This window comes from Malaclemys terrapin, chromosome 1, assembly GCF_027887155.1.
Source record: "Malaclemys terrapin pileata isolate rMalTer1 chromosome 1, rMalTer1.hap1, whole genome shotgun sequence".
NCBI lineage: Eukaryota > Metazoa > Chordata > Testudines > Emydidae > Malaclemys > Malaclemys terrapin.
The window spans coordinates 54,995,165-55,017,047 of NC_071505.1; the positions used below are offsets into that span (position 1 = coordinate 54,995,165).

The 21,883-nt window shown below is 42.4% G+C and overlaps 1 protein-coding gene across 3 annotated transcripts in view; it reads right to left on the reverse strand.

The window, feature by feature from the left end:
* PRICKLE1 (prickle planar cell polarity protein 1) overlaps positions 1-21,883 on the reverse strand; it is a 113,277-nt gene that overhangs the window by 36,759 nt on the left and 54,635 nt on the right. The window contains exon 3 of one of the 3 annotated variants that reach the window (XM_054024608.1): positions 20,714-20,866. The exons of the other annotated variants lie outside the window; for them this stretch is intronic. The gene's annotated coding sequence lies outside the window, so the exon portion shown is untranslated. The remainder of the gene's footprint in view (positions 1-20,713; positions 20,867-21,883) is intronic. 3 annotated transcript variants of the gene reach the window in all.

Below are 21,883 nucleotides of genomic sequence, written 5' to 3' on the forward strand. Positions count from 1 at the left end.
TCTGTGTATGTATTGGTAGTGCCTGCTATCTCAATTTGTAGGAAACAAATAAAGATGAGTTACCATTCAAAAACTTTACTTTTATTGCACAACACACACACACACACACACACACAAAGATGCTTGGTGGGAAAGGAGGTACCAGGGAAGAGCAGACTTTCAGAGATGTATGTAAGTCCAGCAATCCTTTTGAAAGTTGTCTAAGGAGGAGGAGTGAAGGGGAAACAGAGAAGTCCCGTAAAGTGGAAAGGAATGTGCAGGTGGAGTTTGCGGGGGCATGGAAAAGAGTTCTGAATGTGCTTCAGGGGAGGGTGGGCATGCTTCTGCTCAGTCTGCAGCATTATTAAGGACTTCAGCATCTGTGTTTGCTCCTCCATGACTTTAATCATCCGCTCAGTAGCATCCTTAACAAACTCCTGATTTTCTTTTCAGTCCTGCCTTTTGGCTTCCCTCCACTCCTCATGTTCCCTCTTCTCTGCATTGGAGAAGTGTAGTACCTCCCGGAACATGTCTTCTTTGCTCCATCTTGGGCGCTCTCTTATCTGGCGGAGATGCTTGGCCGGCGTGTGTGGGGTGTTCCGGAAGGCCACGTATACCGAAGCAGACGGACCAATGCACAGAAGCATGATTGTTACGTTCATGCACAGCATTGAAACATTTCAGTAAAATACACCTTTTGTAACATAACAATCACTTTCTTACTGGCCCTTGGCAAGCACACATCTCTGTGAACACCCAAAGCATGGTGAGTGTTGGCTTGGGGCAGGAGCACTCTACAACTCTGCAAAGGTTGTGGTGCAGCCGACTAGAGGAAAAAAAATCTAAAATTCTTCCATACTTTTCCACAGGCGGGGGTCATTGTAGCAGATATCTCACTGCTGAGGGTAAGCAAGGAAGCGAGTGTACATCTACTACATGGTTGTGGCTTCCGCCCTGGTCCCTATTCTGGTCCCTGCACAAGTGATTGCCGAATGGTGCGGAAAAGTTTCCTACAATGGGGGAAGGAACAAGGCAACTCTTCCAAGAACCTTCAGCAGAGGATTACCTAGTACCTCCAGGAAACTTTCCTAGAGATCTCTCTGGAGGATTCCCGTAAGATCTCGGCGTGCATCAACACCCTGTTCCACCATACTGATTAGATACACAGGGAAATATCCAGCACACAGAAACACAGCCAGCCTTGTACATTTCTATACCCTGAACCCACCTCCGCACTACACAAACCACAGCCACTTACCAGGCGTCTTCTCTCCTGCTTCTTGCCCACCGAAGAGCAATTGCTGAGACTGGCTAGACACCTCCAGAGTGGTGAACAGTTCCTTGCTGCTTGCCCCACCAGGTGACCCTGCCGGGAGCTCCACATCATCTTCTATCTCCAGCTCTTCGTTAATGACTTTGTCCTCAAGATTAGGCCCTCTTTCCACCGCCTCCAGGCCCACCAAAGTATCCAGGGGACTCCACCGAGGATAGCATTCAGACTGGCAGGTCTTAGGTGCAGCACCGGAGCGATGGTTTGCCTCCCTTGCCTTATGGTACACCTGCCTCAGCTCCTTTATCTTCGCTCCGAACTGTAGCATGTCCCGATCATGCCCTTTTTGTACAAGCCTCGAGAAATCTGCCCGTAGGTATCAAAATTCCTACAGCTCAAGCACTGCTGGGACTGAACAGCCTCCTCTTCCCATAAACTGAGCAGATCCATTAGCTCTGCAGTGGTCCAAGTGGGAAAGCATTTGCTGCGATAACCCACCAGGGTCACCTGGGAAAATGCAATGAAACCTCTCCATGCCAAACAAACAGGAAATGGAATTTCAAAAATTCACAAGGCTTCTAAGACAGAGGGGCAAATGGTTGTTTACCTGGCTGCAGGCAGGTGGGTTCAAACTGCTGACCAGAGTGGTCACAGTGGGCATTGTGGGACACCTTCTGGAGGCCAATTAAAGTAATAAAATCAAGCATGGTGTCTACATTGGCACTTTGTCAACAACAAAATTGCGCAAAAAGCCTTATGTCTCTCGTCGGAGTGGTTTTATTTTGTCGCCAAAAGTCACATCACAGTGTGTACACAATCCAGTCTTTTGTCGACAAAAGCTTCCTTTTGTTAACAAAACTTTGTAGCATAGACAAGGCCTAAAAGAATCCATTGTAAACATTACTCTATAATCTGGTACCTTGCCCCAAAATGCAGTCATATTAGTTCCCAATAGCACTTATAAAGAGAGACATTACTTTAATGTCACCCCCACTCCAAAAAACAAACAACAGCCACCACCCACATATATGGGCATTTAACAAAAGTTTTAAATCATGTTTATGAAGACAAACGTCAGCTTGATATCATTGTTATGCATTTTTCAAGATAGTTTTGAGCTGCTAAACAAGATTCAATGTGAAAAGTGTTGATTTATTTTGTGTTCCTGAGATCATAGAAGATTAGGATTGGAAGAGACCTCAGGAGGTCATCTAGTCCAACCCCCTGCTCAAAGCAGGACCAACACCAACTAAATCATCCCAGCCAGGGCTTTGTCAAGCTGGGCCTTAAAAATCTCTAAGGATGGAGATTCCACCACCTCCCTAGGTAACCCATTCCAGTGCTTCACTACCCTCTTAGTGAAATAGTGTTTCCTAATAGCCAACCTAGACCTCCCCCACTGCAACTTGAGACCATTGCTCCTTGTTCTGACATCAGCCACCACTGAGCACAGCCTCTCCTCATAAGTTATCTGCCCCAGCCCCCTGATCATTTTCGTTGCCCTCCACTGGACTCTCTCCAATTTGTGCATATACTTTCTGTAGTGGGGCCACAAAACTGGACGCAATACTCCAGATGTGGCCTCACCAGTGCCGAATAGAGGGGAATAATCACTTCCCCTGATCTGCTGGCAATGCTCCTACTAATGTAGCCCAATATGCCCAGTTAGCCTTCTTGGCAACAAGGGCACACTGCTGACTCATATCCAGCTTTTCATCTACTGTAATCCCCAGGTCCTTTTCTGCAGAACTGCTGCTTAGCCAGTCAGTCCCCAGTCTGTAGCAGTGCATGGGATTCTTCCTTCCTAAGTGCAGGACTCTGCACTTGTCTTTGCTGAACCTCCTCAGATTTCTTTTGGCCCAATCTTCCAATTTGTCTAGGTCACTCTGGACCCTATCCCTACCCTCCAGCGTATCTACCTCTCCCCACAGCTTAGTGTCATCTGCAAACTTTCTGAGGGCGCAATCCATCCCATCATCCAGATCATTAATAAAGATGTTGAACAAAACTGGCCCCAGAACCGACCCCTGGGGCACTTCGCTTGTTACTGGCTGCCAACTAGACATCGAGCGGTTGATCACTACCCATTGAGCCCGACAATCTATCCAGCTTTCTATCAACCTTCTAGTCCATTCATCCAATCCATACTTTTTTAACTTGCTGGCAAGAATACTGTGGGAGACCGTATCAAAAGCTTTGCTAAAGTCAAGATACATCACATCCACTACTTTTCCCATCTCCACCGAGCCAGTTATCTCATCATAGAAGGCAATCTATGATGCGCAATCTAGGTTGGTCAGGCATGACTTGCCCTTGGTGAATGGCTGAGATGGATGGGACTCGGCTAGTTTCCCCTGTGGTTAGACTGGCTTTCCACTTTACTGAATGAAGAGTGCTGATGGAGTTACTTCATCATAGAATTTCCTCTTATTTAATCCCAGATTCCCAGTCCCTAAGCAATATATGTAAGTAAAAATCTTTTACAAAAATAGTTATTTTTATTTTTTACTTGGCTGGAAGAACATCTTGTCTGTGTGCGTTACTGAAATGGTACTGGGGCCAAATCAATAGCATAATAAATATTGATTTGTACTGCTACTTAGGGGACCCTTACTCCTCAGCCCAGATGGAACTTTTAGTCTAACGGGAGCAGGGAAGAAGGTTTAACTAGCATTGCCCAGATGCCTCCCGAGTATTTTGTGAGCACAAGAATGAGGAAAGGAGAAAGACTGACCAAAAATTTACAGATTGTTTGCTTTTGCCAAACAACCCAAGGATCACAACCAAAACCAATAGAATTTCTGCCTCAGAGTAAACATACTTCTTCTCTTCCCCTCCATTCTAGTTGAAATTCAAGGTCAGTTGGTAAAGGAATCTATTCTCAAAAGTGTTATCCCTGCTTGAAGTACTTATTTATATATTTATATGATATACAATAAATCAAGTGAAAGTCAATTTAAACACACTGATCACTATAACATGTTTTATCATATCAACAATTTACCCAAACATTTAAAAAATTGAGTGTAATTCTAAAATCAAGCCTAATAGCCTTTAATTTTTCAAAATATAACTTACTAAATTTAAGACCTGAGTCTTCAATGGCATGCATACATACTTCACTAATGTGAATGTTTACAGAATCACATGAACATATGTGCTGTGTGCAGAATTGTGGCCTTAGAGTACATGGTATATTACTATGTTTGAGGATTTTATATGTAGCCAGATTAAATATAAATATAATGTATTTTCATTATTCATGGTTAAATATAATTCAACCATTGAGGATTGTTTTAAACCCTAAACTTGTAATCTTGGCATGAGTGACCATCATACAATCATACATTTATTCACGAGTCCTATTAGCTCTATTCAACTGCTGAAAAAAGAGCTGTTTGAGATGTCTAACATCTGTTACTTAACTGGTTGCCTCTTAGCTTTCAGCTACTCCACCAGGATCGGACAACATGTCCTGACTTCTCTCATTCACCAGTTACACATTAGGATGGATTCCTTTGGATTCTTTTGAATGGGTAGCAATGAAGTAGTAACATGCTGCTTTAAAAATATAATGCAATTTACTCGAACTAAGCAAGTGCTGATGCCTTATATTGAACTACTTCTAAGCAGACTGTATTCCATATTTTATATACTGTAACTCAATACTAGGTATTCATTAGTAGTGCCTACAGTTTGAAATTGCAATGCTCATTCAGTTTCAAAGGGGTTATTTTTAGCTTCTCCATTTTTTCAAAACATGTTTTTAAATATTTTAGGCTGAATTTGGTAGGTTCACTTAACCCAGGATTAATTTTTTTTAAAGAAAGTTTCTCACTATACTTTTTTGCAAACTCAGTTCTGAATAGCTATAGCACAGTGGTTCTCAAACTTTTGTTCTGGTGACTTCTTTTGCATATCAAGCCTCGGTGTGTGACCCCCCTTACAAATTAAAAACACTTTTTTACAAATTTAACACTTATAAATGCTGGAGGCAAAGTGGGGTTTGGGGTGGAGGCTGACAGCTCGTGAAGGAGTAATGGTCTCAAGTTTGGGGAGGTTTAGGTTGGATATTAGGAAAAACTTTTTTCACTAGGAGGGTGGTGAAGCACTGGAATTGGTTACCTAGGGAGGTGGTCGAATCCCCTTCCTTAGAGGTTTTTAAGGTAAGGCTTGACAAAGCCCTGGCTGGGATGATTTAGTTGGGGATTGATCCTGCTTTGAGCAGGGGGTTGGACTAGATGACCTCCTGAGGTCCCTTCCAACCCTGATATTCTATGATTCTATGACCCCCCCATGTAATAAACTTGTGACCCCCTGAGGGGTCCCAACTCCCAGTTTGAGAATCCCTGCTATAGCATCTAGCCATTTGAGATGGAAAATTTCAAGTTTCTAAGGAGATAGTCCTAGGCCACAGATGCAACTTTCATAAGTCTGGTAAAAATGTTCAATTTATCGAAGTTATAAGGTTTAAAAGAAACCTTATGCATGCAGACTGTAATGTAATCTTAGTGGCCTACTAACATTCTGTAGGTTCTGCACATGCATGTATACTTAAGGAAAAATGTGTAGGCAGTCCTCTCTTGCCTCCATCCCTCCCACTAAAGAGACCTGGTGAACTAGTAAGGAGACAGAATAGTCCCAGATGAGATGGATTAAGCAAGCAGAGAGTAGGTGAGGCCAAAGGTTCACAGTAGCCACACTACATGGCTCTGCAGTTTTTCACATTCAGATCATCTTCACATATAGCTCTCTCTCTTTCTCTCACATACCCACACCCACCCTACATCTCTGGTCCATTAAGTCAGTGGTTCTCAACCTTTCCAGACTACTGTACCCCTTTCAGGAGACTCATTTGTCTTGCACCTCACTTTAAAACTACTTGCTTACAAAATCAGACATAAAAACACAGAAGTGTCACAACACACTATTACTGAAAAATTGCTTACATTCTCGTTTTTACCATCTATTTATAAAATAAATCAACAGGAATATAAATATTGTACTTACATTTCAGTGTATAGTATATAGAGCAGTATAAACAATCATTGTCAGTATGAAATTTCAGTTTGTACTGACTTCACTAGTGCTTTTTATGTAGCCTGTTGTAAAACTAGGCAAATATCTAGATGAGTTGATGTACCTCCTGGAAGACCTCTGCATACCCCCAGCGGTACGCGTACCCCTGGTTGAGAACCACTGCATTAAGCCATCACCTTCCCTTCATTCATTTTCCCACCTAGGACTTCTTCCATGATACACATAAGCAGAAAGTCAGTGATAATTATGGAATCTGTACAGAGCCAATCTGACCATAGCTTTGCATTTTTGTTCCAAATACCACAGCACAAGAGCCCTCCTCTTCAAAAAGTATCCTGTGAAGGCTGATGAGGGCTCCAGGAACTATTTGAACCAATCAAACAACAGATTTTTCTGATGGCATGAGGGAGAGTGGGGAAAAAACAGCTGAGGAGAGGCAGCCTTGAGTTTGAGAAGTTGATTAAGGAGGCTCAAGGAACAGCCAGAGCACGGAAAACTCAAGGAAAAGATCGGGAAGCAAGAGTGGAGACCCTTATCAGAACAGAGAACTACCTAATCCTGTCCTCCTTAGATGGACCTGGATCCCCATCTCATACAGAAGATGGAAATGGTGAGAGGTGAGGGTAACAGCAGCTTAAGAGAAGCCCCACAATTTAATCCATATATACAGACTGATTCTACAGGGATCTTGTTTTGAGCACTGTTGTCCGTGGCAATATGCCCCCTACCCCCCACTGTAAACAAGCTGGCCAAGGTTAATGCAGTTGGGATAGAGGATTCTCCCCACTCACTTAGTTCTCAGTGTGTGTTAGGAATAAATGATTATATAAGAGGGAGGGCTGTCTGTTCAGAAAGGGGGAAGCCAGTTTGTGAGGGATTTTACAGTATTAATTCATTTGTATTGCAGTGGTTTTATTCATCCTACAAGGACAAAAAATTATTTTATCCTGACCTAGATTACCCATTTGTTGGCTGTACAACCCCAAACTGCTTCTCAGTTTCTTGTCACTTTCTTGCCTCAACCAACCTTGTTCTTGGCTGGATTTACTGCTTTAAAAAACCACACCCCAAACCGTGAGACTAGCTGCAGTCAGTTTGGAATATGCAGCCATTTGACAGTGCTGTGGGCAGGGCCGGCTCCAGCATTTCTACCGGCCCAAGCAAAAAAAAAAAAAAAAAGCCGCGATCATGATCGGCGGCGGCAATTGGGGGGGAAAAAAAAAAAAAAGCCGCGCTCGGCGGCGGCAGTTCAGCGGCAGGTCCTTCGCTCCTAGAGGGAGTGAGGGACCTGCCATCCCCAAATTGCCGCAGGTGCCGCCCCTCTCCCTTTGCCGCCCCAAGCACCTGCTTGTTAAGCTGGTGCATGGAGCCGGCTCTGGCTGTGGGTTCAAGAACAGACATCTGCTGTGCATGAAGTAACTAAATAGATATTCAATATGTTAGAGAACAGGTTTTCAATAGGAATGAAGGGATGTTTGTGGCCAGATGCTGGTTTATTTGAGCTAATACATGCAGAACCAAATAATTTAAGAGATGAATGGTCAAATGGGCATTAGCCATGAAACCAGAAGGGTGCGCTGAAGGAACAACGCTTCATTCATTCATGGGATGGATTCTAGAGATTATGGTCACAGGGAAGGTAAAGATGGAGGTACCAACTGGCAGAACTCATATTTGTAATTAATCATCATGATGACTATCTAATTGCCCAGGGCAATTATGGACAGACTGCATCCACCTCTCCATAGTAGTTTCTAATGTTTCTCACTCTGACCTACAGGAAGCAGTGGAGCTATGGGTTTGTTCTGAAAGAAGATTAGAGGAGATGGGAAGAATTGGCCATGTTTGCTGATGCTCCTGGTTATAGATGTCCATCACTGGACAGTAATGACAAAGTAGTTTTTCCAAGGTGCTGGAAGGCACTGTGTCAATGATGGTTAAGGCACTCCCATTCCTAATGTGGATGAGAATGTGGTATTAATGCAAGGAGGCTGTCTTGAGGGGATGAGCTAAATGGACAAAGGTAACAGAGAAACTTCCATGTAGTCACATCCTTGGTAGAGACTGGGAAGTTGAGGACCTGTGTGTTTGGGGTTTTTTTTCTATTTGTTTTTTAAAGGAGAGGTGGGTACGTTATTGCTATTAGACTATAGAAAAAAATCTTGTCTTGGCAAGATGGAGGAGGAGTAATAGAAGAGCTGTGGGGAAAGGAGAGACTACAGGCTTTCTATCCCTATGCGCCATAATTCTGAGATGTTTGCCCTTAGCTGCAGCTTTTCTCCATTATAATATGTGAGAGAGCCTTGTGGCAAATGTTACTTAATCTATTAAAGAACATAAGCACTTAAAAGTTGCAGCTTCACATAAAGGTTTACAGGAGCCGTAACAGTGGCACAAGCAGTTTAATCAGATCCAGTATGTCTGATTACTGTTAATTATTCATAGTTTCCAAGAGTAGAATAAAACTAGTTTGCATTTTTTTCCTGATCATTAGTTCCATTTATATAAATGTTATGAGGCTAGTTCCTTTTCCATTAATGTGAATTAAGTGATGTCCTGCTGGGTTCAGGAGCACTCAGACATGCCGACTGCAGAACAGCTGCTCTCCTCTTTTGGTACTGAATGTTGATTAGCGTCATAGTACACGACACACTGCAGGGCATATCATGTGTCACGCTATGACATGCAATATTTAATGAGAACTCAAAGCAGATCCTGTCATTTTGACAGCCATCCTCTCCTGCACAGCTGGGAGACAACAAAAGCACATGGCCTATATTGGCAAAGGCTAAGGAAGAATTTGTGACCCTCTTGAACAGAGTGTGATATAGCTTTCTGAGGCAACACTGGCTACCTGATGGTAAAGAGAGATGTATTCTTAATTATCAAGAATAGTAAAAACCACAATAAGCAATTGAATTGTATGACAATTTTTCCAAACATGATGCTAGTATTATTCTTTTACTGATCTCTTATTGTGCTTTATGTTGCAGCAATAACATTTATACTATGAAATCTACAACAGAGAATGTATATTTGAAAGATACAAAGATTATCAAACCAGATAGTATGATATCAGCTTAGCATGATGGACTAAGCACTAGGAATACAGTTTTCCTCTTCGATCTGGCTCTACCAATGACTCGCTATATAGCCTTGAGAAGGTCATTTAACTCCTCAGTTTCTCCAGCTGTACAATGGAGATAATAGATTTACCTACATACAGAGTGTTGTGAGGACCAATTAATTGTTAAACAGTGCCTTGGTGATCTCGTAAAGAAGTACTTTTTATATTATAACCATAATATGAATAAGGTAGACACACACTTTGCTTACTACTCTGGCTTAGTTACTCAAAAGAAACAAGAAAACACTCCTCTCTGCTGTGGTGAGGGGAAGAGATTACACTAAAATGCTCAAAATTATGGAGAAAGAATTTTCACATGCCTTGTATTACAAAAGGCTAACAATGCAAACACAACAGGGTCCTGTGGCACCTTTAAGACTAACAGATGTATTGGAGCATAAGCTTTCGTGGGTGAATGCCCACTTCATCGGATGCATGCAAACACAGTATTTAAAACAAACAAACAAATATTAATCCTTCTTATTCCTCTCCTCTTAATAAATAGATGAGACTAAGAACTGACAATTTTTATTTTACAGATGTTTGCTCTGGATGTTTGGGACCTGATTAGTAAATACCGTTTAGTATGCATATACATCAGCTAGAAGATACACTAGGACATGTGTACAACAGAACAATCTATTTACCACAAATATTATATTTAATCCCCACTGCTACTACACATTGGAAATATCCCTAAAAGTTTTTGTTTTTTGTTTGTTTTGTTTTTAAACAGAGCCAAGGCCCAGATCCGCAAAAGGACTTGGTGTCTGATGCCCACTTTAGTTATCCATTGGGATCCTCAAAAAACTCTTCTACCACCACTTAACTCTGGAGGTACCTAAAATCCCTCTATACCTAAATTTTCACTGTAAAAGTCTCCTAGGTGCCTATGTTTCTGTTGCTATGCATGCACAGGACACCTCAGTGTAGGTACCCAGGCACCTATCTCATAGAATCATAGGACTGGAAGAGACCTCAAGAGGTCAGCTAGTCCAGTCCCCTGCACTCATGACAGGACTAAGTATTAGCTAGACCATCCTTGATAGGTGTTTGTCTAACCTGCTCTGAAAAATATCCAATGATGGAGATTCCACAACCTCCCTCAACTTTTTATTTTAGTGCTTAACCAATTAGGAAGACTTTCCAAATATCCAACCTAAAACACCCTTGCTGCAATTTAAGCTCATTGCTTCTTGTCCTATCCTTAGAGGTTAATGAGAACAATTTTTCTCCCTCCTCCTTGTGACAAACATTTAAGTACTTGAAAACTGTTATGTCCCCTCTCAGTCTTCTCTTCTCCAGACTAAACACACCCATTTTTTTCAAATCTTCACTCATAGGTCATGTTTTCCAGACTTTTAATCATTTTTGTTGATCTTCTCTGGACTTTCTCCAGTTTGTCCACATCTTTCCTGAAATGTGGCACCCAGAACTGGACACAATACTAATCCGCATGGAGTAGAGCGGAAGAATTACTTCTCATGTCTTGTTCACAATACTCCTGCTAATACATCCCAGAATGGTGTTTGCTTTTTTGGAAACAGTGTTACACTGTTGACTCATATTTAGCTTGTGATCCACTATGACCCTCACCACCACCAGATGCCTTTCTGCAGTACGCTTTCCTAGGCAGTCATTTCCCATTTTGTATGTGTGCAACTGATTTTCCTTCCTAAGTCGAGTTTCTTTGCAATTGTCCTTATTGAATTTCATCTTATTTACTTCAGAGCATTTCTCCGGTTTGTCCAGATCATTTTGAATTTTAATCCTATCCTCCAAAGCACTTGCAACCCCTCCCAGCTTGGTATCGTCCGAAAACTTTATAAGTGTACTTTCTATGCCATTATCTAAATCATTGAAGAAGACATGCCTAAGCCTTAGTAGGATCTTCAAAGCATATGAAGATAGGCAATGGCCACCTATCTTGCCTGCACGGACTGAACTGGTAGATGTTCTCAGAGCACACCTAGCTCCACATAAAATGGCCAGAGGAGTGGTGAGGCAAAGGTAGTGATGATGTTAGCCTCCTTTGGCCCAGTGGTTAGGGAACTGAGTCAGACTGTGGGAGACCGTTGTTCAGGGCTGGCTCTAGCTTTTTTGCTGCCCCAAGCAGCGAAGAAAAAAAAAAAAAAAAAGAAAAAAGAAAAACCCGATTGAGCTGCCGTCGAAGGACCCGTCGCCCAATTGCTGCCGAAGACTGAAGCGGAGAGATTGAGTTGCCGCCGAAGTGCCGCCGAAGAGGAAGCGAGGGACTGAAGGACCCGCCGCCGAATTGCTGCCGGAGACCCGAACGTGCTGCCCCAATAACAGACAGAGTGCCGCCCCTTTCCTTTGGCCTTCCCAGGCACCTGCTTCCTTTGCTGGGTGCCTGGAGCCGGTCCTGCCCTTGTTCAGTTCCCTTCTCTCCCTGATGAGAAGGAATTTGAACATAGATTTCCCACTCCTTATGTAAGTGCCCTAACCACTGGGCTTGCAGGCATTCTGCGGTGTCTCTCTCCTGTTAAAAGTTGTTTCACTATGTATAAATAATTAAATATCCACTGGGCAAGAGAGGGCTTGTTTACACTTAAAATGCTACAGTGGAGCTGTACCTATGCTGACAGGAGGGTTTCTCCAATTAGCATAGGTAGTCCAGCTGTGAGGCGGTAGCTAAATCAGTGGAATAATTCTTGTTGACCTAGCTCTGTCTACATGGGGACTTAGGTCATCTTAACTACACCACTCAGGGGTGTGGATTTTTCACACCCCTGATCACTGTAGTTAAACCAACCTAATTTTCTAGTGTAGAGCAGATCTGAGAAAGAATGTCTCCACAGCCCAGTGGCTAGGGCACTCACCTGAAAGATGGAAAATCTATGTTCAAATCTCTTCTCCTCATCAAGCAAAGGGGAGAATTGAACCAGGATCTCCTGTATCCTGGGTAAATTACCTAAACACTGGGCTAAAACGAATAAGGGTGCAGCTCTATATTGCAATGCCCAATTCCCTTTATGGATTTGAGTCTAGAAACCAAATTCTGACTTCAAATGTGCATCCACTTTTCACTGAAGAAGTTGTGCACATGTATCAAAGGACAGAATTTGACCCTAATTTAAAAGTGTTGGTTGCAAGTTAGGACAGCAATATGTTATAGAAGAACAATGCAAAATCTTAACCTTAATCTGCATACTTAAATCACGTAATGCACTGAATGGTGTACTGTAATACATGGAGACTAAAGGATTATTCCAAACCCATTATTAGATTCTATTTATGAGCTACTGCATGCTGTGCCAGTTGCAGCCATTATGTTGAATCCAGATGGACTATTGCAGCTCACTAACTTGGAAGCGGTGAAAATCTAGATCATAGCCTTCCTGAGAGATGGAGCTTTTGGCCAGGAGAGGCTTGTTCTAGATTGGACCAGACTACTGCATCCCATAGGGTGGCTGGAAGTTTGCTTCTGTAAGGAAGCAATGGTTAGTCTTCATTGGTCCAGGTGTTAGTCTTCAACAGTCATGAAGAAAAGGGGTCAGTTTCACAGATGGTGAGCAAGATATTCTCAGTTTGTTTGGATAATCCATCCAAACTCCACAAGGCAAAAGGATGCAGCCCACCCCTAATTCTGTTGTGATTTCCTTTGTCTCAGCAAGACTATGTCACATTCAATTTATTACATATAAGCAAAAATTCAGAAGGAAGGAGTTGCTGGCAGTCAGTCAGTCTAGGAATTCTTCCATATGAACTCAGTGACTATTGATTCATTTTAAGAAACAGCAATTCAGTGAATCATCAAAGCAGTACCCTAGAGTACACTGGCATATTTCTTCCTATGCAAAAAGTTTCAAAGTTAAGTTGAGGAAAAAAAAACAATTATGTGTGCATGGATCTCTCTCTTTTATTCTAAAATTTTAAATGATATTTATTTAGTTCAGTTTGAACATATGAAGCAGTTACTATAAATCTATGTGCAGCGGAAATAGTAAGTTTTTTCGCCTAAGACTTTTCCATTAAAGCAACTTTTCTGTAAAAACTTGTCTTGATTTTGGGTTGAAAATAATGCACGTTTCATTCTTTTTGAACTATATGGATTTGCAAGGAGAAAAAACACTACCACAAGATCAAAGGCGCAAATAAAATCAATAGATTCAAAACCAGCCCTCTTTAGCATTAGTGTGGAGCCATATTTGTTGTATGTATCTGACATTTTTAACTTAACTTTCAAAAGATAAGTCTGGGAGCTTAAATTCATAACTTTGCTAGACACTAAAAATCATGGACTAAACAGACAAACTAGATTTATGTTTTATTACAACAATCTGTAACCCACTAACTCAGGGGTGGGCAAACTACAGCCTTGGGGCCACATCTGGCCCTCCAGACGTTTTAATCCAGCCCTCGAGCTGTCACCGGGGAGCAGGGTCCAGGGCTTGCCCCACTCCAGCGCTCCAGATGGAGGGGGGGGGTCGGGGCTTGCCCCACTTCGCACGGCTCCCACAAACAGGGGCATGTCCCCCCTCCATCTCTTACACATAGGGGCAGCCAGGAGTTTCCTCATGCTGCCCCGCCCCAAGGACAAAAGGACAAAAAGAGGGGCTACTGCAGAGGTGGGCAAACTTTTTGGCTCAAGGGCCACATCTCGGTATGGAAACTGTTTGGCAGGCCATGAATGCTCACAAAATTGGGGGTTGGGGTGTGGGAGGGAGTTAGGGCTCTGGCTGGGGTGCGAGGTCAGGGGTGGGGCCAGAAATGAGGTGTTCAGGATGCAGGACGGTGCTCTGGGCTGGGACTGATGGGTTCGGAGGGCGGGAGGGGAATCAGGGCAGGGGGTTGGGGTCAGGGGTGCAAGGCTCTGAGCGGTGCTTACCTCAAGCAGCTCCCAGAAGCAGCAGCAGCATGTCCCCACTCCGGCTCCTATGTGGAGGCGCGGCCAGGCAGCTCTGCACACTGCCCTGTCTGCAGGCACTGCCCCTGCAGCTCCCATTGGCCGCAGTTCCCGGTCAATGGGACCTGTGGGGACAGCGCTTGGGGCGGGGGCAGCATGCAGAGTCCCCTGGGAGGGGACATACTGCTGCTTCCGGGAGCTGCGTGGAGTGGGACACGCCCCTGACCCCGCTCCCCGGCTGGAGCGCCAGAGCGGGGCAAGCCCCGGACCCTGCTCCCCAGCGACAGCTCGAGGGCCAGATTAAAACGTCTGGAGGGCCGGATGCTCTAAGCTGCTCTAAGCTATCAAAATAAAGAACTCAATAACAGTGAGGGATTTCAATTATCCCCATATTGACTGGGTACATGTCACCTCAGGATGACATGCAGAGACAAAATTTCTCGATCCTTTAAATGACTACTTCTTGGAGCAGCTGGTACAGGAACCCACAAGGCGAGAGGCAATTCTCGATTTAGTCCTGAGTGGAGCGCAGGATCTGGTCCAACAGGTAACCTATAACAGGACCGCTTGGAAATGGTGACCATAATATAATAACATTTAACATTCCTGTGGTGGGAAGAACACCTCAACAGCCCAACACTGTGCATTTAATTTCGGAAAGGGGAACTATGCAAAAATGAGGCGGTTAGCTAAACAGAAATTAAAAGGTACAGTGACAAGAATGAAATCCCTGCAACTGCAGGGACACTTTTCAAAGACACCATAATAGAGGCCCAACTTAAATGTATACCCCAAATTAAAAAACACAGTAAAATAACTAAAAAAGAGCCACCATGGCTTAACAACCATGTAAAAGAAGCAGTGAGAGATAAAAAGGCATCTTTTAAAAAGTGGAAGTAAAATCCTAGTGAGGTAAATAGAAAGGAGCATAATTAAGTGTAAAAATGTAATAAGAAAAGCCAAAAAGGGGTTTGAAGAACAGCTAGCCAAAAACTCAAAAGGTAATAACAAAAGGTTTTAAGTACATCAGAAGCAGGAAGCCTGCTAAACAACCAGTGGGGCCCTTGGATGATCGAGATACAAAAGGAGCAATTAAAGACGATAAAGTCATTGCAGAGAAACTAAATTAATTCTTTGCCTCAGTCTTCACGGCTGAGGATATTAGGGAGATTCCCAAACCTGAGCTGTTCTTTGTAGGTGACAAATCTGAGGAATTGTCACAGATTGAGGTGTCACTAGAGGAGGTTTTGGAATTAATTGATAAAATTAACAGTAACAAGTCACCGGGACCAGATGGCATTCACCCAAGAGTTCCAAAAGAACTCAAATGTGAAATTGTGGAACTATTAGCTATGGTTAGTAACCTGTCCTTTAAATCAGCTTCTGTACCCAAATGACTGGAAGATAGCTAATGTAACGCCAATATTTAAAAAGGGCTCTAGCGGTGATCCCGGCAATTACAGACTGGTAAGTCTAATGTCAGTACCAGGCAAATTAGTTGAAACAATAGTAAAGAATAAAATTGTCAGACACATAGAAGAACATAAATTGTTGGGCAAAAGTCAACATGGTTTCTGTAAAGGGCAATCATGTCTTACTAATCTATTAGAGTTCTTTGAAGGGGTCAACAAACGTGGACAAGGAGGATACAGTGGACACAGTGTACTTAGATTTCCAGAAAGCCTTTGACAAGGTCCCTCACCAAAGGCTCTTACGTAAATTAAGTTGTCATGGGATAAGAGGCAAGATTCTTTCATGGACTGAGAACTGGTTAAAAGATAGGGAACAAAGAGTAGGAATAAATGGTACATTTTCAGAATGGAGAGGGGTAAATAGTGGTGTTCCCCAAAGGTCAGTCCTAGGATCAATCCTATTCAACTTATTCATAAATAATCTGGAGAAAGGGGTAAACAGTAAGGTGGCAAAGTTTGCAGGTGATACTAAACTGCTCAAGATAGTTAAGACCAAAGCAGACTGTGAAGAACTTCAAAAAGGTCTCACAAAAACTAAGTGATTGGGCAACAAAATGGCAAATGAAATTTAATGTGGATAAATGTACAGTAATGCCTGTGACGGGTTGGATCACAGAAACCCCCTTGGGAGCTGCCACCTGATGTCCAAAAAAGACTACCCCTGCTCCTGTTTTCCCTGCCTGCTCAGGACTCCAGCACCCTGTCTTGCTGAACCAGACACTCCCATCTGCTGCAGCACAGACCCAGGGTCTGAATCACTTGCCCCAAAGCTGCAAGTTTACCTGAAAACAGCTCACAGAAGTGTGCTTGTCTTTAGCACTCAGATGCCCAACTCCCAATGGGGTCTAAACCCAGATAAATCCGTTTTACCCTGCATAAAGCTTAAGCAAAGTAAACTCATAAATTGTTCGCCCTCTATAACACTGATAGAGAGATATGCACAGTTGTTTGCCCCCCCAGGTATTAATACATACTCTGAGTAAATTACTAAATAAAAAGTGATTTTATTAAATACAGAAAATAGAATTTAAGTGGTTCCAAGTAGTAACAGACAGAACAAAGTAAGTCACCAGGCAAAATAAAATAAAATGCACAAATCTATGTCTAATCAAGCTAAATACAGATAATCTCACCCTCAGAGATGCTTCAGTAAGTTTTTTCTCAGACTGGACACCTTCCAGGCCTGGGCACAATTCTTTCCCCTGGTACAGTTCTTGTTGCAGCTCAGGTGATAGCTAGGGGATTCTTCATAATGGCTCCTCCCTCCCCTTTGTTTTCTTCCACGCCTTTATATATCTTTTGCATAAGGCGGGAACCCTTTGTCCCTCTGGGTTTCCCCCCCCCCACACACTGGAAAAGCACCAGGTTAAAGATGGATTCCAGTTCAGGTGACATGATCACATGTCACTGCAAGACTTCATTACTCACTTGCCAGCACACACATATACAGGAAGACTCACAGGTAAACACAGCCATCTGCAGACAATGGGAGTCATCAAGATTCCAAACCATCATTAATGGCCCACACTTTACATAATTACAATAGGCCCTCAGAGTTATATTTTATATTTCTAGTTTTAGATACAAGAGTGGTACATTTATACAAATCGGATGATCATACTCAGTAGATTATAAGCTTTGTAATGATACCTTACATGAGACCTTTTGCATGAAGCATATCCCAGTTACATTATATTCACTTATTATCATGTTTTTATAAAACCATATAGACTGCACAATGTCACAATGCACATTGGAAAAAATAACCCCAACTATACATACAATATGATGGGGGCTAATTTAGCCACAACTAATCAGGAAAGAGATCTTGGAGTCATCGTGGATAGTTCTCTGAAGTCGTCCACGCCGTGTGCAGCGGCAGTCAAAAAAGCAAACAGAATGTTAGGAATCATTCAAAAAGGGATAGAGAATAAGATGGAGAATATCTTAATGCCCGTATATAAATCCATGGTACGCCGACATCTTGAATACTGCATACAGATGTGGTCATCTCATCTCAAAAAAGATATACTGGCATTAGAAAAGGTTCAGAGAAGGTCAACTAAAATTATTAGGGGTTTGGAATGGGTCCCATATGAGGAGAGGTTAAAGAGGCTAGGACTTTTCAGCTTGGAAAAAAGGAGATTAAGGGGGGGATATGATAGAGGTATATAAAATCATGAGTAGTGTGGAGAAAGTGAATAAGGAAAAGTTATGTACTTGTTCCCATAATATAAGAAATAGGGGCCACCAAATGAAATCAATGGGCAGCAGATTTAAAACAAATAAAAGGAACTTCTTCTTCACACAGCACACAGTCAACCTGTGGAACTCCTTGCCTGAGGAGGTTGTGAAGGCTAGGACTAGAACAGGGTTTAAAAGAGAACTAGATAAATTCATGGAGGTTAAGTCCATTAATGGCTATTAGCCAAGATGGGTAAGGAATGGTGTCCCTAGCCTCTGTTTGTCAGAGGGTGGAGATGGACAGCAGGAGAGAGATCACTTGATCATTACCGGTTAGGTTCACTCCCTTTGGGACACCTGGCATTGGTCACTGTCGGTAGACAGGATACTGGGCTGGATGGACCTTTGGTCTGACCCAGGACGGCCGTTCTTATGTTCTTAAGGCAATGGGAGAGAGCTCTCCTGTCGGTGTAGTTAATCCACCTCCCCGAGAGGCGGCAGCTATATTGGCAGGAGAAGCTCTCCAGCCACCATAGCACTGTCCACAAGGGGGGTTAGGTTGGTATAACTAAGTTGCTCAGGGGTGTGGATTTTTCACACCGAGCTACGTAGTTTTACCGATCTAGATCTATAGTGCAGACCAGACCCCAGTAGTACCGTACTGCCAACCTCCAATCCTCAAAAATCATGAGATTGGGATTTTTTTTTATGTACCTTTTGAGCTTTTAAGTTATTCTCAGGTCACCTTTTCAAACTTTTCTTTCATAACCTTAAGGACTAGAATTTTTTTTCTTTTAAATGAAAGCTGAAATTCTCGCATAATCAGGAATCCAGGAGCTGATGTTCTCAGAAAAATATCAAATATTATTCTATCCCCTCCTTTGGGCTTCAATGGTGGACTTCTGATTGTGTTATGGAAATCAGACACTTTATTGCTTGTATTAGACAAATCGCTTTAGAATTTGAGAGATTTTACTGATGTAAAAGAGAATCCATACCTCTGGAGTGAAAATAACTGTATACAAAGTATCTTGTCTGCACAAGCCTTTTTTGTAATGCCCTTCATCTCTATCTGTTGTGATACCAACAACCTGATCCTACAAGGTACAGAACATCCTCAACTCCTATTGATTTCCATAGGAGTCCGGATGCTCATCTCACTGGTTTGGGCCCTTAATCAGTACAAGTTTGTTATTCAAATTACATTGCAACTATTTTCTCTCTGCTCTTTGTAAGGGTGGGGAAGTGTATGATTCTGATTCTTACAAGCTTGAATTGCTAACTCTAAAATGCTACAACAAGAAGTAAGACATGATAAAAATTCCATTACTTGCTTATCTGAAGCTATTCTTCATAGTTCAAAGGGTCAGTTTCACACCAGGATACCAGTGCTTATCAGTTCGTTCTGCTGATCCTTTCAATTGCAAAAGAAAAGTGTTGAGTCCCAACTGGCATGACAATGGCACAATTAAACAGGATTGAGACACTCCAAATGCTTTGCATCTTTCAAGCTTTCTGTGCCATCAATTTCCAACGGGCTTTCATCATGCAGAGGTCAGAACAACCCTTTTAAGCAGAAAAATGAAGGGCACTGAAAGTCAAAGTCACAGAAACTCTGTCAGACTGAATGCACCCAAACAAATAATTACTTCTATTGAGTTTTAGGTACAATATTTAGTTTTTTAAAAGAGAGATGCTACCTGACATCCTATTGGTTGTCTGTAGTCACCCCAACTAACTAGAGCTTGATCTTTCAAACTTTAACAGAGAAACCCTTACTAACATGAGTAATCCTATTTACTACAATTAGGACCGTTATGGGGTAGGATGGAGAAGGGGAACCTACAGTATATCCTCTAGTCCCCTGAACTGTCACCGTGTGCTCCAGAATCTCAATCTTTATTTAAAAGGCTATTTTGCTTGCAAAGAAATCTCCACAATGTGACCTGAGTGTAATTGGTGCAGTGATGTCAGTGAATTGCTGACATTCTGAAACTATTGCTTTGAGGTCTGAACTATACCTGTTCATCTTGTCAGAGGATTAAACTGGGATGCCCAGTGATGATCTTGTACACTGGAACACTTAACTATTTCACTCCTGTTCAAAACTCAAGTAAGAAAGGAGCAAGACTGTCATATTATATGAAGAGCTACTAATCTACTGTGATTGACATTTCAAGAGGGTAGAGTTTGGTTGGTAGATGGACACAGAGGGCTTGTCTAAACTACCCGCCGGATCGGCGGGCAGTGATCAATCCACCAGGGGTTGATTTATCGTGTCTAGTAGATGCGATAAATCAACCGCTGAGCGCTCTCCCATCAACTCCACCAGAACGAGGAGCGCAAGCAGAGTCAACGGAAAGTGTGAGCTGTCGACTTACTGCAGAGAAGACACCGCAGTAAGTAGATCTAAGTACCTCGACTTCAGCTATGCTATTCACATAGCTGAAGTTGCATATCTTAGATCGACCACGCGCGGTAGTGTAGACAAGCCAAAAGTAACACTTTCCGTTCCCTTCCTGCAACTCCAGACTTCAGTGGAAGTATTCAAGTGAGTAAGCAGTACTACTAATGAGAATTTTCAGGATCAGGCACTGATAAAAGGCAAAGTGGAAAACCAGAATGTGAGGCAAAAGGTTCCTGGATTTGACACTTAGGTGAGCAGATTTACAGATGAACAGTTGCTAAGGGCTTGTCTTCACTACTGGGCTACGTTGACCTAAGTTACACTACTCCTGCTACGTGAATAAGTACGTAGCTTAAAGTTGACTTACCCCAGTGTCTTCACTGCGCTGTGACGATGGGGGACGCTCTCCGATCGACTTCCTTTACTCTTCTCAGAGAGCTGGAGTACCAGGGTCGACCAGAGAGTGCTCTGCCATCGATTTAGTGGGTCTTCACATCAATGGCAGCAGCACTGATCTCCCCTGTAGTGGAGACAAGCTGTAACAGTCCAGCCCTGATTCACTTTACCTGGCCCCAGGAGCAAGGAAAGAACCAGGACTACCATTTGATGATTAAAGTGACAGATAAGAATTTATTTACTGGCTTACTAGATGAGTAAAAAGTATCCAGTTAGTGTTGACCAAATGGCCATTCTTCTTAACCATCATAAGATCATCTGGGTTGGAAGAGACATTGTAAATCATCTAGAGTCCACCTCCATGCATCATAGTAGATGAGATTTAATTTCCCCCTAACTCTTCCTATTAGATATATTAGTCTATGTAACATGGTCAGCTTACTACATCCCAGCACCCAGTCACCCAAGCCTGAGTTTCCCCTTTTTAGCTCTCTGATGTATGTGGGAATGTGCATATAATTTGAGCAATATTGCCCCTGCCCCCACTTGAGTCCATTTGTTAGACACACAGTAAACAAGCCCTCCTGTTGGGCAGCAGGAAATTCAAATAGTAGGGTGGATTAAACATATAAAAACAAATTTTTTAAATTTATATGCAATACAATTTTAAAAAATCTATTTAAATTTGAAATTGACAGTCTATGTTAAGGCCTAAACTTATTACATTCTATTAAAATCATTTAAATTAAATACATCAAATACTATTGAACAGTATATGTTTGATGCCAAGTTTTGAAGCATCAGAAACCACTGAACTGGTGGGAGTCACTGGCTAAGCACCTGGAACCAGAGTTTGTTGAAATGCTCAGTATTGCCAATCCCAAATGTTCAAAAATCATGAGACCGGCTCACCAAAAATGATGAGATGGTCTTTAAAATAATGAGATTATGTAAAAATACTAGATTTGGTGTTCTTTTTATTTGCCTTCTGCTTTTTGAGCCTTTAGGGTGCACTGGGAAACTTTCTCCACAGCCATGAGGACTAGAAACTTACTTTTTCTTTAAGAATGAAGGCTGAAATCATCACATATCCACCTGACTCCAGGAGCTGGGGCTTGGCTTTAAGGAAACAAGAATTATC